Source organism: Antechinus flavipes, chromosome 1 (genome assembly GCF_016432865.1).
Source record: "Antechinus flavipes isolate AdamAnt ecotype Samford, QLD, Australia chromosome 1, AdamAnt_v2, whole genome shotgun sequence".
Classification (NCBI taxonomy): Eukaryota; Metazoa; Chordata; class Mammalia; order Dasyuromorphia; family Dasyuridae; genus Antechinus; species Antechinus flavipes.
Window position 1 is genome coordinate 567,680,749 of NC_067398.1, and position 17,944 is coordinate 567,698,692.

Here is a 17,944-nt window from a genome sequence, read left to right on the forward strand (position 1 = left end):
TGTCTGCCTGCATTTTTTATTTCCTTCACAGGTTAATTGTACATTATTTCAAAGTCTGATTATTCTTGAGCAACAAAATAACTGTATGAATATATATATATATATATTTATATACATACACACACACATATATTATATTTAACATATACTTTAACATATTTAACATGTATTGGTCTACCTGACATCTGTGGGAGGGGGTGGGGGAAGGAGAAAAATTGAAACAAAAGATTTTGCACTTGTCAATGCTGAAAAGTTACCCATGCATATATCTTGTAAATAAAAAACTATAATAAAAATTATATATATAAATTAATAGCTGTCTCCTTACGACTCTAAAGAATCCTAGACAGAGAAGCTGCTGCCTCAGCCACACTTCTCTAGTAGATCAAACTGCTACATACAGAACTTGTCTTCTCATACACCTACAAATAGATAGATATGCATTTGTAGAACTTTTTTTTCAGTCAAAGTCCTTGGTCTTTAGGAGGAGAAGTGAAGAAGGTATGCAAGCTTCCAAGTAGCTCTTCAAAGATGGATCCTGGATCCTGGAGTCTGGAGCCTGAATTCTTCCCGGCTGAGCTCCCTGCAGCAGAGACTCTGACTCTCTTTCCTACAATTATCTCACCACAACACATTCACCAGGGCCAATACATCACTATCATGTAAGTATATGTTTATAGAACCATTATCTCACATTGAGTAGGTACTTAACCTTAAGTACTCTTCTTTTCTGGATTCAAGTACATCTTTTCAGAATTCCAGCCCTCTACACCTTTGCAGATCCCAGATCTGTCAGCCAAAAGAAGCAAAGGCAAACTCCCTAGAGGGGACATCCTCTATTATTGTCTATTTTATTTTTTCCCTTCCACCATTTGGAATGTACAAGTTTGGGGATTTAAGCTTCCTGCCCCATATATCACAACTTTTTTTCCAGAGATTCTTCTTTTGCTTGATGATGAATTGGGAAAAATTTGGAACATGGATCTTAAATGGAAGCACCTAGTTTTTCTCTGCAATATGGTCTTATATACAATATAACTTACAAGGTCAAGATGCAAGCAAAAATGCAAGCAGTTTATATTCATTTCCCAGTGTTCTTTCTTTGGGTGTAGCTGCTTCTGTCCATCCTTGATCAGTTGAAACTGAATTCGCTCTCTTTATTGAAGAGATCCACTTCTATCAGAATACATCCTCATACAGTATCATTGTTTAGGTATATAATGATCTCCTGGTTCTGCTCATTTCACTTAGCATCAGTTCATGTAAGTCTCACCAGTCCTCTCTGTATTCATCCTGCTGGTCATTTCTTATGGAACAATAATATTCCATAACGTTCATATACCACAATTTACTCAACCATTCTTCAATTGATGGGCATCCATTCATTTTCCAGCTTCTAGCCACTACAAACAGGGCTGCCACAAACATTTTGGCACATACTGGTCCCTTTCCCTTCTTTATTATCTCTTTGGGGCATAAGCCCAGTAGAAACACTGCTGGATCAAAGGGTATGCACAGTTTGATAACTTTTTGAGCATAGTTCCAAATTGCTCTCCAGAATGACTAGATGTGTTCACAATTCCACCAACAATGTATCAGTGTCCCTGTTTTCCCACATCCCCTCCAACATTCCGCATTATCTTTCCCTGTCATTCTAGTCAATCTAACAGGTGTGTAGTGGTATCTCAGAGTAATACAATACCATTTTACAACTGGACATGTTCTGTAAAAGAAAGGGGAAAGGGAAATAGTCTGAGCTTCCATATCCCAAGACCAGATCTTAGAGCTTCTTGCAAAATGCTTTTGGATACTAAATTTACTCAAAAGCCCACATTACTGTTTGTATTTGTTTTGTCATTTTGTCCACATTTGCATCTCTAGTTTGGCAAAAATGCCTGTGAACTAGATTCTGCTACTTTGAAAGACTTGAAATACAATCAAGAAGAAAAAGCTTCTAAAGAGATAACACTGGGAAATATTTATGAGCATTCCCAACCTCCACCTAAGACTTTTCAATGTCCCTGTCACTAGCCAAGTTAGGGCTACAGAAAAAAAAATAGATTATTAAAATTGTAGGATCATTAATCTCAAAACCTTCAATATCTGTTAAATATCTTAGTCATTAAGGAACTTGGCAATTTCATTTTATGCTTGTAAAAAAGAAGTCCAAAGACTTTGGGATGATAGGAATTGACTTCCTTCTGAAACATCTTAGTAGGTTTTGATATATTACTCTGTAGAATTTATTTTAAGAAAAAATAGTGACTAACTTATAAAAAGTTTAAAAGATTTTTAAAACAATTGACAAGCAATTGTTTTGCTGTGGTAGGGCAATGAAGAAAATTTAGTTGTCAAAAAGCCTTAAAATAAAGAGAATAAAGAGCAACTTTTTGCTAACTCTTCCTTGACCTCTTATTTTGTCTTATTCCCTAGTGTATCATTAAGAAAGGAAAATAGGGTCCCCTTTACATAAATGCTAAGGTAGATACTGAAAAAAAAATACCCTAGAAAGTATTGAAGGACCCTCTCCACAACCCTGATCACTCAACATGTTTCATTTCTTGGAGGCCCAAGTGTAATTTGTTGGGATTGCTAACAAGATCATTACAGTTTATACCTGTTAATCCCTTATCTCAGATTAGATTAAGAAAAGAGAATGCTGGAGAACTATGGAGAAACCTGGATTTGTGTCACCTGATAGAAATGGGAAAAATAGCGACTGAAGTGAGACACACACACACACACACACACACACACACACACACACACACACACACACACACACACACACACACTTAGTCCCAACAGCTCCCAACCCAGGTTGGGAGAGTGGGGGATCAGGCTCCAAAGTCTCAAAGGAGAAAAAGACTTTAGTCTCTTTTCCAGACTATCCTGCTGAGACCAAGGCCCATCCAGAGGTCCTCCAGAAAGCTACTCCAGATCTTACACCCTGATTTCTGATATCTGAAACTACTACCAAATGGAGGTCTTCAAAACATCCATTCCAGGCCTCAGGAGATTCTGCCCAGCAGTTTCCTGAAAAGAATCTGAGTGCCCTTGATAGTATCTAGGATGGCAGCAGGAGGTTAGAGAGCCAGCCCACCCTTCTCTATTTCAGTTTCAGAAATGTTTTTAACTTGTGGAAAATTTTGTCTCCGTTTTCTTATCTGAAAAGAGAAATAATGACTGTTGTGAATGCTATGGGGAAATTAACTTTTATTGGATATAATTAATTTATACCTGATAACTTGAGATAGATGTTTTAAATGTGAACAACATAATACCAATGTTGAAAAGTGATTTTTTTGGTGTAATTTAGAACTGTATTCAATTAAGATTACTATGCCTATATTCTTCGGGCTTACGATGAGGATAGTGCATAGAGGAAAGAGAGACTCTTTTTCCTTTCCTCCTTCCCCGATTGTATCAGAGATAAATGGATGGAAGAGAGACAGAAACACAGAAAGACACACAGAGACAGGTAAAGGGAGAGGGAATATACTCAGTTCATTGAAATTTGTTGTTTGAGATATTACAGTAAAAGCAGTTTTAAATGGGCTTTAATCAAAACCTACTAAAGAGATACATAAGTGTTAACAGAAAATTCAAGAATTTGGGGATTTTGCAGAAATATGAAGACAGTTTAGTGCCGCTTTAAAGAAAGAAAAAAAACTCTGCAAACAGCAAAACTTAGCAAATAGCTTGCATTTGCATTATTAGGAGTCAGGCTTCTGGAGGCCAAGTCAGTAAAAACTTCAAGGTAAAGTTCTTCATCTTGAAGTAAAAACTGGAAATTAACCCTTTCCTAACTCTCAAAAGGGGAAAATTTCTGTGAATTGGGAAACAAACAAGATAATTTTTTGAACTCAGGGAATCTTACCAAAATAAAATTGTCCTACTTAATTTTAACATAATGTAAAATTGCCATGTATATTAAAATTGGAAACTCTGTGGAATGTGAGATTCCTATCCATTTGTGCAATAGAGTCTGTTCCATCTGAATTTTAAGAATTGTTCCATTTTCTCCCTAAAGAAAAAGGAAAACTTGTTTAAAGTAACAAGAGGGAAAGCCCCAGTCTTCCCTGAGAATTGCCAAGGCTACAATAGCTTTAGGAAAGAAATCTTACCACTTCAGTCTATTACTGAATGATAAGACTCAGCAAACAATAACTGAGAAGTAATAGTCTTTCAGAGATTATCGATTTGTCAGTGATCTGAATGTTTTCAGAGTGTGAACTGAACAATTAAAATGATAAAAAAAAAAAAAGAACAATTAAAAAAAGTTATGCCTTTTTGTCAGCCCTAACCTAGTAAATGCGGTTTAGGGAATGAAGTATTTCCACCTCTGCTTATAGGTTAAGAGAAAATTACAACTAGGACTACTCAGCTATCACTTGGGAAAATTGTAAGGTTGTTAATTTCATTATGGTAAAACATAAAGCTGGTAATTACTAGCTGTGGGGGAGGAAGGGGGAAAAAAGGTGATTTTCCTTTAATTTATAAGCTTGACAATTTTCTTGAAATCCTTGAGTGAGCAAGGTCATCAGCTATGAGAAATGATCTTCTTTGGGTTATATAATTCCCAAACAAGGAATGGTTTTACTCAGAATTTATAAATTTATTACATAAAATTTATTTCTAATGTTTTTTTTTCCTTCTCCTTGAGTTTAAACTAATTCTGATATTCAGAAAACAAACTAGTAAAAGATGTTAAATGAAATATCATGTGTGTGAGTCCTGGTAAATTTTTATTGCTTAGTGTAACCACATAAGAGTAAAAATAGTTGTATCTAACCTTAAGTTGTGATTAGTAAAACTTGCCATTTGAGATGAAATTTCTTGGGAGTTTAACTCATATTTTTTGAGTTTTGAATTCAGATATCTGATAGATCATCAAGTCAGTAATTTACCATTCAAGAGAAATGCCACAAGCTACTCAGAAGGATATGATCCTGAATGTAATAAATGGAGATCTGTATCTGGCAAGAGCAAGACCACTCCAATTTTGCTGAAGATAATAATCTTCTGGATCAGTTTCCAAATTGTGTTCCTTTGAATAGGAACCTTTCCCACCTATTTATTCTTGAATCTTCTTATGAGGTGGAATTGTTACTACTTGTTTGGGTGTCAATTGTGACTCTTAGTTGAAGTCAAACAGTAGGACAAAAACACTATCCTGTGTGTGCTCTTCCTCTGTTCTTTCCCCCCCCTCTTCTTCCCTCCTTCCCTCTTTCTATGTATGTATATATGCACACATATCTTTTGTTTCTTTATCCTAGCATATACATATTCTAACATACACAAAAACCCAAATACAAACATCTTTATATTTCAGCCTGAAGCTTGATGCTGTTACATTAATCATATCCCTGCTTTTTTCTCTTATAGTAAATTTCTATAATCAGAGCAAGTGACCAGTTGAAATCATAACCACACTACAAGTATGTAATATGTTTTCAGTTTGAAAATGTTGACTCATCATATCTTAAACAATTAGGCAAATGAATATTTGGCTTAGTCACCTGCCTGTTATGAGATGTATATGTTTGTAGTAAATAAGATCTTTAAATGTTTCTATTGACACAACTGTCTGTGGGACCTCGCCCTTACTATATTATTGAAACTAAATCTGAACTGTCTTCAATGTGGATCAGAGAAGAGAATTTTAATGAAATCAGTTTTCTTTCAGGAAAGTAATTTATGGAATATTTTCTGTTACATCAATAAAAAAAGTCAAGTTAATTCAAGTTTACTAATGTGAAAATAATATCTGCTTGTATTGTGGGTCCTGTGGTACAAACATGTTCTTAGAAACAACTTATTTGAATTACACAGACAAACTCAAAATTGCTTTGCTGATGTTGCCACAAAACAGGCTGCTTTGCAATAGACAAAGGATTTGGCCATTTGATATGGCATGCAAATTCATAAATAACACAAAGTTGGCAGAAACAGTTAATATCAGAATGCATAAGATTTGACCAGACTAGAATATTGGATAAAACTGAATGAAATGAGATTTAACAGAGAGAAATGTAAAGTTTTAGTCGACTTTTTTAAAAAGTGATTTTGCAAGTTCAAAATGGAAGTCGTCTAGTTAAATAACAATTTTATTTTCCTGGGGAAAAATGGTGAGTTAAGAGTGTGATATGGAAGCCAAAATTTGGAACTGCATTGAAAAAATTAGCTTCCAGGAAGAAGTGGAAAGGCAACTTAGCCTGGCACTGGTCAGACCACATCAGGGAACCTGCATGCATTTCTGGGAAACAATGTAGGAAGATCTCCAGATACACTAGAGAGAATCCAGAAGAGGTGAAGGACTAGGACACAAAAGAGCTTTGTCATGTCATATGAGGATTGCCTGAAGGAACTGGAGATGTTCAGTCGGGAATAAAGATAATTCAGATAAAACATGACATTTTTGAGCACTTGAAAGGCTGTAACAAATGGAATAGGGATTAGGCTTGTTCTGTATAACTTTAAGGAAGAAAAGCAAAAAGTTCAAAGGCTATAAAGTGGCAAGAGGTAAATATATGCCTTATGTGTTGATAGGGGACAGGAGACAGAGATGGGCAAGAACATATGGTCATAACTAGAACTTCTGCAGAGTCACAGGAACCCAATATGTTCCAAGGCCCTAGGTCATATTATTGAGGGTCTTTAGGCAAAGACCATAGGAACACTAGTCAGAAGAATTATGGAGAGTTCCTTTTTTCCAGATATGGAATGGGAGAGATAAGTCATTCCAATTCTGAGATTGTGATTCAATGAACCAATGTTATTTCACAAGGTTCTGAAGTGCTTAAGGATATACACAGAAAAGTGTGCTCTCTTAAATGAACAATATCCCACTTTACCCGTTTATTCAATGCCATCCATCTGTTTGCTAGATTTGGTTTGGAGAATGGACTAAAGAATTCCATGTCAGAGAACAGCATATAAAATGCAGTATGCAGGGGAAACTGGACAGTGCCATTTAAAAACAGATGGAATCCTGAGTTCACTTTTCTGAAAACTCTAGAACAGGACTCCTCCTGCAAATATATTTTTAAAAATCAATAATTGGCATTAATAATGTAATGTTGCAAAGAATATCTGAAGACCAATGAGACGTCTACAGATAGCAAATTGGAAATGCCCCTTGGACAATTGGAATTAGGATAGTTGATATTAATGTTGGATGGTCATATATTTTTCCAAAAATGTTGCCATGTTCTAAATGATGAACTACAATTGAAATATTCAGGATTTGTATCCTGGTAGCCAACCTTATTGCACTTCTAACTTCTGGACACTTAATAAGTGTCTCTGGATGTGACTTCTAAAAAAATTTCACCTTGGCCTTCAAGACTCTTTCCTTTATAAGGAAAACTGCCACCCACTTTAACAATTGAAAGAGTGGGGAATGATGTAAACTCTAAACCAGCTAATTGTGTCCCTTTGTCAGGAAATGGTGTAAAAAAAAAAATCCATCTTCTTCCTATTGTATGAAATAGGGAGAAAGAGAGAGATAAGGTAAAGAACTTATAGGAATGTATGAATTCTTTTTCTGTATGTTACTTTCATTATTTCTGTGTTTCCCCTATGATCTGTATAATATGTGCAGGCTCATATTTACTTGAGCCTTGGCCAGCTAGAAACACATTTACTTAACCTGAGCTGATGACATTTATTGGTATTTGACATTTATTGATATTTAGTCTATTAGCTGCACCACTGTCTGCTGATTAAGCCAGAAGGCCCGATTTTCTGTTTCCTAGAAATCAGGAGATTTCAGGGAAACAAATCTTCCATTCCAATCTCTCCAAATAGCAACAACCAATTAGATGCCTCCCCCTCCCCTTCTCAATGCTCTCTTACTTGTGATGTAATTTCTTGTATAAAAGCTATGTATCTTTACTACTTCTTTAGCCCTCCTACTGCGGGCTCTTTCTTACCTCACAATGGGGCGGCTCATCCTCTGAAGTTTTCAATAAACAACTTTTCTGCCTTCTACTGAATGATCTCCATGTAGTCATTTTGGGTAAGGGCATTATACATCCCTCACAATTGGGGGCTCTTCCGGGTTGGGGTCTTTGGGGGAAGACAGCTTTGTGTACCCTGAACAGGGACAGGAACCCACGGAGTTGTTTTCTCCATGGTCTCTGGCTCTGGGTGAGCAGCCTCCCTCCCCTCGTAGACAATGACCTGAGGCAGGGATACTCAGTGGAACGCAGAATTGAAGACTGAAGGAAGTAGAGTCCTGATGGCCGGCATTTGCAGCCTGAAAAGAACCACGTGTTCTCCAGGTAAAGCTCTTGGGAAGTCTGGGGGTCTATTGACTAGGTCGAGGGAGACTGAGGGATTAGCCCTCTTAAATTTATTTTTGGTGTGGACTGCTGTAGACCCCAAAGATAAAGGACTTTTCCTAAGGAGGCTCTCAGATGGCTGCAAAGGCATGAGAGTAAAGAAGGGAGCTCTGTCCGGGGCGTGAGGGTAACGTAGGGCCTCCTCAGACACCTAGACCAGGTCCAGGGTGGTATAGAAGCAGTCCAAAAATTTGTATCGGGACATTAGCTAGGGAATTCAAGACTGGAATGAACTTCTCAGATATAAAAGGTAAGAAAACTAGGAGGATGTATATCCCAGGACTATTTGGGTATATCAGACTTAAATCTGTATGTAAAAGGTGAAAATAGAGTTTTGTGTATGTCTGTATATACGCCTGCTTTGCATTACCTTTGTTCTGTGTTAAAAGTTAGCAAGCTTGTAAGAAATAAGAATTCAGCTCTGTGTTACCAACTTAGAAAAATATCAGGCTAAATTGTGGGAATTGGAATTCATTCAGAGTAGTAATTCTTTCAGAGTGCTTCGCAGTATAATTTGGGAACTAGTTTTGGACTTCTCAAGAAAAGAAAATCTTCCCCCCTCACCCCCCTGCCCCTTTCTCTCCCTTTGTCTCTGGCAGTGGCTTTGCAGGAAGGGGGAGAGAAGGGGAAAAAAATAGATTGAAAGTTTGGAAAGTTTTGAGAAAATAGAAGAACAGTGACTATCACCCCTGTAAACAAGGAACCTATTATCAGGACTCCGGCAGAGAAGAAAATTCTCAAGGTAAAGGAAGGATCAGTGCTTAACTCTTTTCTGGCTTACTAAAGAAAAGAAGTTTGAATGGAATATCTAGGTAGATTTTAGGAAATTTCACAAACTAAAGTACTGGTTAATTTTAAAATAACTTTAAATTGGTGTGTGTGTTAAGATTGGAAACAAGAAATGATAGATATTTGAAGGGAAGAATAAAAATAGATTAAGAGAGGTAAATAGCTGAATATGGGGGCTCTCTGACCTGTTGGATCTGTGGGAAAACTAGGGATACTTCTAAAAAGAGAAAAAAAATTTCCCAGGAGAAGAAAGAAAAATCATTATTAGCAAGTTTGCTTTCATGGAATTAGAGAAGAGAAAGTTTAAAAAGGCTAAACTGGGTAATTGTCTGCAATATAGTAAATCCCCCCAAATCTTAAAGAGGTACTATAATTTTGAAATTGAAATAAAATCGAAATTGAAATAATTTTGAAATAATTTTACTGTTGCCTTGCACATGTTAGATTTATTCTGGGTAAAAATCTTACGAATTGATTGAATATTGTGGCCTTTACAACTGAAGAGAAACTTTTTTTATTATTTGATTGGACTTCAAATTGAAATATAGGTTATTAAACAAAATACCAGTAACTTACCTTGGGGGGAGGGGGGTTGTGTTTGTATCTCCCTACTTAAATTGTATGTTGCTTTTTATTTGTAATTTGTGAACTATATTATGAGTTTTATGAAATTTGGTTCAAAATTAATTGTGAATCTTGAAGTTTAAAGTTTAAAAAGGTGATTTAAAGACAAGGGAAAAGAGATTGATTTACAAAAGCAATTAATAGTTTAAATGGAGCATCTAGTCAGAAGGGTTTGGGAGTGTTTAAAGTATGTGATAAGGTTTGAGCAAATGGGCCATTGGAAAGAGAGAGAGAGGTGGCACTAGAATGAAGGTGATTTAAGAAGGATTGATTAGTAGGAGCAAATGATTTCAAGAAGAAATCAGTGGAAAAAGAAGGAACTGGTTGGAAAGGGTAGTCAGAGAAATGGCTGTGAGATGGAATGCGTTTTTGCAGGGGAAGAGCAGCAGAGCAGTAGTGGAAAGCTGCAGCCGCTTTTGACTGAAGAAAAACTGATTTAAAGGGACAAGCTGCTCTTGCAAGATGGTGATTGAATATTTGTTTCTTTAATATTCATAACCATTATGTATCTAAAGAATATGATCAGAAATGTGGTATATATAGTTTGAAAGGGTTATTTCAAAATGTTTAATTGATGTTTTCAAGAACTTTTCAGATTCTTTTTATGTGAAAATAGGAAGTTTTAATTAACTGTATTGATGCCAATTATCTGAAAGGGACTCCAAGAATAATAGTTTTTGCCTTCTTCCTTTTGAAAATGTTTTTGTTATAAACAATATGTAGTTTGGGATTTTTCTGTGTATTGGGTATTTTAAAAGCAAAATGATTTGTATAATATTCAACTTATTTAAGATTCAACATCTACTTGGGTATGTAAGAATTGTGTGAATTTTCTGGGATAAACTTCTTACTGTTACTGATATAAGATCATAGTAAATAATTGGGATTTATCTAAAACTTTGGAGATAAAATTTTTTGGACTTATAATTAATGCTATTTGGAAGTTTTAAAACTCCACTCTTTTATGGGCTGAAGGTTGAGTTTTAACTGCTTATGTTATGTTATAGTTATGTTCTTGCATTTTTTTTCTTCCTAAAACTGATTTCTATGATCAGAGCAATAGTAATAAGAACTGTTAAAGCAATACAAATATGTCATACCTTGCTGTTTCTAGTCTGGTTATATGTAATCATTATATCCTAAATGCTTAGGCAAATAGGTATTTAGCCTGGTCATCTGTTTGTTACTGGATAGTTGTATTTTGTCTTTAAAACATTTCTAAATGATAAGAGGACAATTAACAACGGTCTGTGAAATCTAACTGATGTTTTATTTATTGGGAATATAGCTGACAGCCATTTGCCTGCCTTGTGAAGCAAACTCAGCTGCTGGCTCTACACATTTGGCAGCAGTCTGGTGAATCAAGTCTTTCTATCTCAGACTGTTCTAACCTTGTTAGATTTGGTTTTTTGTTGTTCTAGATTTTGGTCAAATTACAGGTTATTGAACCTCTTCTGAGACATGGATCGGCCCATCTGAAGCTTAGATTAATATCATACCCATCCCCCTATTTGGGCTGAGAGCTAGTTCTTCACCCATTTCTCAGCCTGAAGCAGTTTTTTTGAATGAGAGACCATCGTCCATACTCCTGGTATAATTTGGACTGATATGGAGGACTTGGGAATGATTGATGAATGACTTAAATCCTGACTTGGTAATTTGGGATGTTAACACTGGGATGGGAATTGTTAACATTGGTAACTGTTGCTGATAAGGAAGTTATAGTATGTTTATGTTATCTATGTTCACTTCAGAATATATAATTGTTTGAGGGGATTTTTTAATGAAACGCCTCCTATACTAGTCTGTTATGTATAGGAACTTTAATTCACTCTTGGGATTTATATGTAGGATGGTTGACTATTTACTTTTTACTTTTTTTTTTTTTTTTTGGATGATTCCTTTCCATGAGGGGAAAAAAAAAAGGAGAGGAAAAGATAGGGAATTAGGGAAACTGGTGGATTTTTCTCAAAATACCTAAAAGAGTGGAAACCCTTAGTTTTCTGTTTACTTTGCCTTAGGTACTTCTGCTCCACCCCCTATATCACCAGTTCAGATTGAATTGGAAGTCCTTAAAGCAGTCCTTTTTTGTTTTTACTATATTTTAGCTTTGAAACCCCTTATTCTGTGGAATTGCACTGGTAGACTCAGTTTTTGGGACTATTTTGTTTTTAGGAAATCTCCAAGATATATACACCTGTCTTATGACTGGCAGTCTCCCACCCTGTAACTCCAGGTTTTTTTAATTGGTGTCTCAGCATTTTCAATAATATTGCAGTTTTGAGATCAACCCTTTAAAGTTGAGGGTTTGTCTGCCTTCATGGTCTAACTGTTCATGCTCTGATAGCTCTGGTCAGAAATCTGCATTCTAGTAGCAGCCCTGTCTATCCCTCTGGGTGGGGACAGGTGGAGCTACTCCAAGCCTCACCCTTCTCCCCTGGAGTGGGGTGCCCCTCTGAGTGGGCAGCATGACTTTCTCGAGCCCTGCTACTCCTTATGTAAGCAAAAGCTGAGTTAAGTGCACACATGACTGCAGACCACCTACCACAGTGAACTGTCCATCTCAAACTGGATTCTCTGGCTGAGATGAGGGCCTTTGTACTGCTGATAGGTCTGGGGTTGTCAGGAAGAGACTTGCTCTTGCCATAAGTCCTTGTTTTTTCTAGTTTCATTTTGATTTATTTGCTTCACATTGGGTTGGCCAAAATTATGGTGTTGAGACCTCCCCGGTATTCAGGGGGAGGTAATTCAATAATTCAAATATTCAGAAGGAGAGTGTGTAGTGTTGTGCCCCAGTTTCCCTAGAGTGGCATCTTTGTTAATTTATCTTTGTGTTTTTATGTCTGCCAAATGCCAATCTGTTCTGTGATAACTGTTTCCAAGATAGTTGGTGGAAGCAATTTTTATGGTATGAACTTATTGCAATCAGTGGTATTATCCTGTTGCCATTATGTCTACCCTGTATAATTACATTAGTAACCAGAATAGTTCAATGGTCCCTATCAAAATATTGCATATAGAAGATGCTATTAAAATGATGATGCTTCAAAGAAAAGACTGGAATGCATTAGAGAGATGATCTTGATGGTGAACTTGATAAACAACGTATAGATATACTGATTTTGAACAGTGTGTAAGTTCTTCATAGAAATATGATAAAAATCATTTACATATTACAAGGGGGGAATTGTATGGAAGAGAGAGAGAGATAAGGTAAAGAACTTACAGGAATGTGTGAATTCTTTTTCTGTATTTTATTTTCATTATTTCTGTGTTTCCCCTATGACCTGTATAATATGTGCAGGCTCATATTTACTTGAGCCTTGGCCAGCTAGAAACATATTTACTTAACCTGAGGTGATGACATTTATCGATATTTAGTCTATTAGCTGGACCACTATCTGCTTGATTAACCCTGAAGGCCTGATTTTCTGTTTCCTAGAAATCAGGAGATTTCAGGGAAACAAACCTTCCATTCCAATCTCTCCAAATAGCAACAACCAATTAGATGCCTCCCCCTCCCTTTCTCAATGCTCTCTTACTTGTGATGTAATTTCTTGTATAAAAGCTATGTATCTTTATTACTTCTTTATTCCTCCTACCGTGAGCTTTCTCTTTTTTATCTCACGATGAAACAGCTCATCCTTCGGAGGTTTTCAATAAACAACTTTTCTGCCTTCTACTGAATGATCTCTGAGTAGTCATTTTGGGTAAGCATCTTCTACATCCCTCACACTATTATCAATCATAATCCCACACAAAAGCAGGTAATTTTTCTTAGACTGTCTTGTTCATATACTTAAGACACTCAACTTTAAACATCTTGTTACTACCTAGATCCCACCCCCTGCCTCTAAGTTATTAAAAGCAGTTTCCCCAAAACATGTCACAAACCCATTTTTGAATTTTGTCTGGGACCTTTTCACATAAATAAGAGTTATCTTTTGGCAAAGAGAACACCACTGAGATTTCATCACACACATGCTATGAACCACACAAACTATTCTCCCAATCCCCGTCATCAGCAGAGGGCCCTAAAAGGAAGATTATTTCTGCCGGTTCTAGGCTTCAACTGGGGTTCTTCAAGATTCAAGATGATGCAAACTACATCAATGCAATTTGAAAACCAATCATTACATCTCCTGTTACCATTGACAGCTAGAGATCCCACTCTATATCTCTGTCTAAAGATTTGTGTTCACCAGCACAAGATAGGCTGATAAAACTTGTGGAGTTTCTAACCTATATGAGGATTGTCTTACACAAGTACTCAGCACACCATAAGGGTTTAATCAGAGTTTATTTAGGTGGTACTTTTAAATCTCTACCAATTGTATCAGATGACCAAACTTGCAAAGTATTTTCTGCTAGAGACTGCAGTTCACTGTCAAGTCCTGGTGAGTGGAAGAAAAAGGATGAATTGATCAGGACAATTAGAGGAAGCATAGTACTCAGTTTGAATTATCCATGGGCCTGTCCATTGGATAAGATACTAGACTCATAACCAACCCCACAGCACACCATTTATTAAGAGCAATGATCAGGAAAACAGATGTAAGGATTGATGTAAATGCCTCTAATGTATTTAGAAATAATCAAATGTGAACAAGACTGCTATAAGAGGCCATGAATTTCCCCTTGTGAAAAGGCTTTTGTGAAAAGGACCCTGAATGTCCTCTTTCATCCTCCAATCCTCTAGTTTTTTGCTTTTTTGGCATATGTCTTTGTGACAGCAATTGCTACTTCTTATAGGTAGAGGAAATAGATCAGCTGGGACTGCATCCATTCTCATGAAAGTTACTGGTTCTGAGGAGATCATTTTCCAAGTTAGCTTTTACATCTTAAGTGTGATTTCTATATTTTTTCTGATTTGTCTTTTACTTTAGGATTTGGCCAAAATTTGCTAGGAGGGGAGAACTGAAGAAGTAGAGTGAGACTCCCTGAGGTTTTAATGTTAGAAAGAAACTTTCCAACTAAAGTCACCCCCTTTTTCAATCTTTTGATTGAAAGTTAGCAATTTTGGAGGTGGAATCTGATAAAGGTTCTCTCAGTTAAAAGAACATTTTTTCCCTTTGGCTGGAGCTTCAACAATTGCATTAAGTAAATGAGATGAATTAGGGGGAATATCCTTGCCTTAAATGGAATTCCTTGGGGACCTCAGTAACATATGGAGGATTTTTGATTCAATGTGTATTAACAGCTTACAAAAGGTTTGACTGCCTATTTAACAGTTTTCCAAATTACAAGTCCTACTCACCCTTTTGTTTCCCAATACTCCTCGCTTTTTAGAATCTAGAGAGTTAGCACCTAATAATTCATAAATCAAGAGAACTATATTTCTCTTATACCTTTCACAGCAACACTTTACTACAATAGTAACAAACATGAAGATAAATTATCAAAATCCTAAAGTAATTGCATTTAAGGCAATGATAGAAAAATCTGGATCAAGGTGTCTTAAATTAAAAAAAAGAGAGAGAGAACTAAAATCTTGTTTTTGCAATTTTAAATACATTATCTTGATGTCAGATATCCTTGGTGGGGAGAGGAAGCAAAGAAGCAAAGAGTGTCCTAGATTTCATCTAAACTTTATCTTCAAACCAGCTTTGGGATGGAATTCACCTGACTTCACTGAACTTTGGAATGAATTAAAGATTCCGTTTCCTTTCAAAAAAAAAAAAAAAAGTGGTGATCAGAGGTATTTGGTACTGGTTAAAAAACATAGTGGTGTGTCTGTGGAATAGTTTGGTCCACAAGACAGTAAATATTTAGTATACTATCTGACAAAATTAGATGATGGTTGCCAAGATGAGTGCTCACTATTTAACAAAAACTATTAGGGAAACTGGAAAGTTTTAGGGCAAAAACTAGGTATTGACCCTATAATATCCCACACCATAAAACAAGATAAGATCAAAGTGGGTTTTATGATTTGAACATGATTTGATACTATAAATAAATTATGAGCAAGGAATAGTTTACCTGTCAGATCCATGGAAAAACAAAGCATTTGTGATTATACAAAAAAAAGTTATGAAATGCAAAAATAAATAATTTTAATTACACTTAAAAGTTTGCACCAACAAAACCAATGCAACCAAGATTAGAAAGGAAGCAGATAGCTGAAAAGCAATTTTTGCAGAAAATGTTTCTGATAAATGCCTCATTTCTCAAATATATAGAGAACTAAATGAAATGTATGAGAACATGAGTCATTCCCCTATTGCTCACTGGACAAAGGCTATGAATAGGCAGTTTTCAGATGAAGAAATTAAAGTTTTCTATATCATAAAAAATTGCTGTAAACCACTGTTATTTAGAGAAATACAAATTAAGCCACCTAAGATACCATCTTACATCTATCAGATTGCAAACACACAGCAAAAAAAAAAAAAAAAAAGAAAGAAAATGTTGAAGATGTGGAGAAATTGGGACATTAATGCATTGTTAGTAAAATTGTGAACTCAAATAACTATTCTGGAGACCAATTTAGAGCTATGCCCTTATACCACTTGATCCAGCAACACCACTTCTAGGTCTATTTCAAAGAGATTATTTAAAAAGGGGAAAAACCTTCCTGTACAAAACTGTTTAGAGAAGCTTTTTTTTTTTGAGGTGCCAATAAATGAAAATTGAGAGAAAGCCCTTAAGTTGGAAAATAGTTGAACAAGTTGTGACATATAAATGTAATGGAATACTACAGTGCTATAAGAAATGAGCAGACAGATTTCAGAGAAACCTGAAAAATCTACATGAATTCATGCTAAGTGAAGTGAACAGAACCAGGAGAACATGGTTACTGTTTACCATCACCTTGTACAGTGACAGAATTGTTTTGGATCATTGTAGTGCTGAGAGAAGCCAAGTCAACCATAATTAAAGACTCATGATAGAAAATGCTATTCACAACCAGACTGACACATACTGTTTATTTTTTTATCTTGGTGGTATTCCCCTTTTGTGTATTTTTTCACAACACGAAAATGTGGAAATGTGTTTAACATGATTGCACAGTATAACTTATATTGGACTGCTTAGCATCTCTGTGAGAAGGGGAGAGGAAAAGAAAAATTTGGATCCCAAAATTTTTAAAGAAATGAATGTTGAAATTTTTCTTTATGTATAATTGGAAGGCCAGAAAAAGTTTCTCCAGAGGAAGATGGGTCTAATCAACATAAGGTTCAAATCCATAACATGCACAAGACTAAATGAAAACTGAATGAGTAGATCCTGGTCCTTACCCTCCCTCTGCCAAATCAGGTCTCTGTGTGAGACAAGATCCACGAGCCACTGACATGCCTGCAAGCAAACAAAAACTGCAGTACAAGGAATCTTCAAAGATTCCAACCCTCTGGCATATTTACAACATGGAGGATGCTGTTGTGATACACCTAGCACTCAAGGAAAGAGTCAGGAGAAACAAACAGTTGACCAGTTAGCTCCCTTTTTTCTTCCCTTTCTTTGTCCTTTCTCTTCCAATCTAGATCATCAGACTGGCTTTCTTTGGAAATGAGGATTCTAAGGTTTTCCTGCTAAGATGCTGGCATAACATTTTCTGGGGCTGAGAAGGGACAAGGTTTTGCTTTCTCATCAGAAAGATGTTTAGGTTATGTATTTTTCCTCCCAGACTCAAGTTAGAAAAGAAGGTCCAGATTACATTATTCGATTATCTGGGCAGTTCCAGCTCCATATTGTTGTCATGGTTATATGGACCTTGCTACTAGTTGTCCAATAACTTTCTTGCAACCTCTTATGAAGTGGTTATCGCTACACTGTTCTTCAGGTACCCATTCCCTTCCTCTTGGTTCTCAATTGTCTGCTGTGGGATAAGAGTAGGTAGTAATCATTTATGTTCTTCTGTTATAAAAGTTACTTGCTAACTACTGATAGTATAAAATATTTAGGAATCTATATGCCAAAATATCAGAAATTTTATGAGCAAAATTACAAAACACTTTTCACACAAATTAAGTCTGATCTAAACAACTGGAAAAATATTAAATGCTCTTGGATTGGGTGAGCAAATATAATAAAGATGACAATACTATCAAAACTAATTTATTTAATGCTATACTGATCAGACTCCCAAAAAAACCTGTTTTAATGACCTAGAAAAAGTAACAACAAAGTTCATGTGGAAAAAGAAAAAGGTCAAGAATTTCAAGGGAATTAATGGGAAAAAA

At 35.9% G+C, this 17,944-nt stretch overlaps 1 long non-coding RNA gene across 1 annotated transcript; it reads left to right on the top strand.

Moving 5' to 3' along the window:
* Positions 1–7,799: 7,799 nt before the first annotated feature.
* On the top strand, positions 7,800–10,321 carry LOC127544251 (uncharacterized). The gene is made up of 3 exons (XR_007949410.1): positions 7,800–8,023; positions 8,180–8,288; positions 8,948–10,321. It is a non-coding gene; the product is annotated as an uncharacterized LOC127544251 (long non-coding RNA).
* Positions 10,322–17,944: the final 7,623 nt, after the last annotated feature.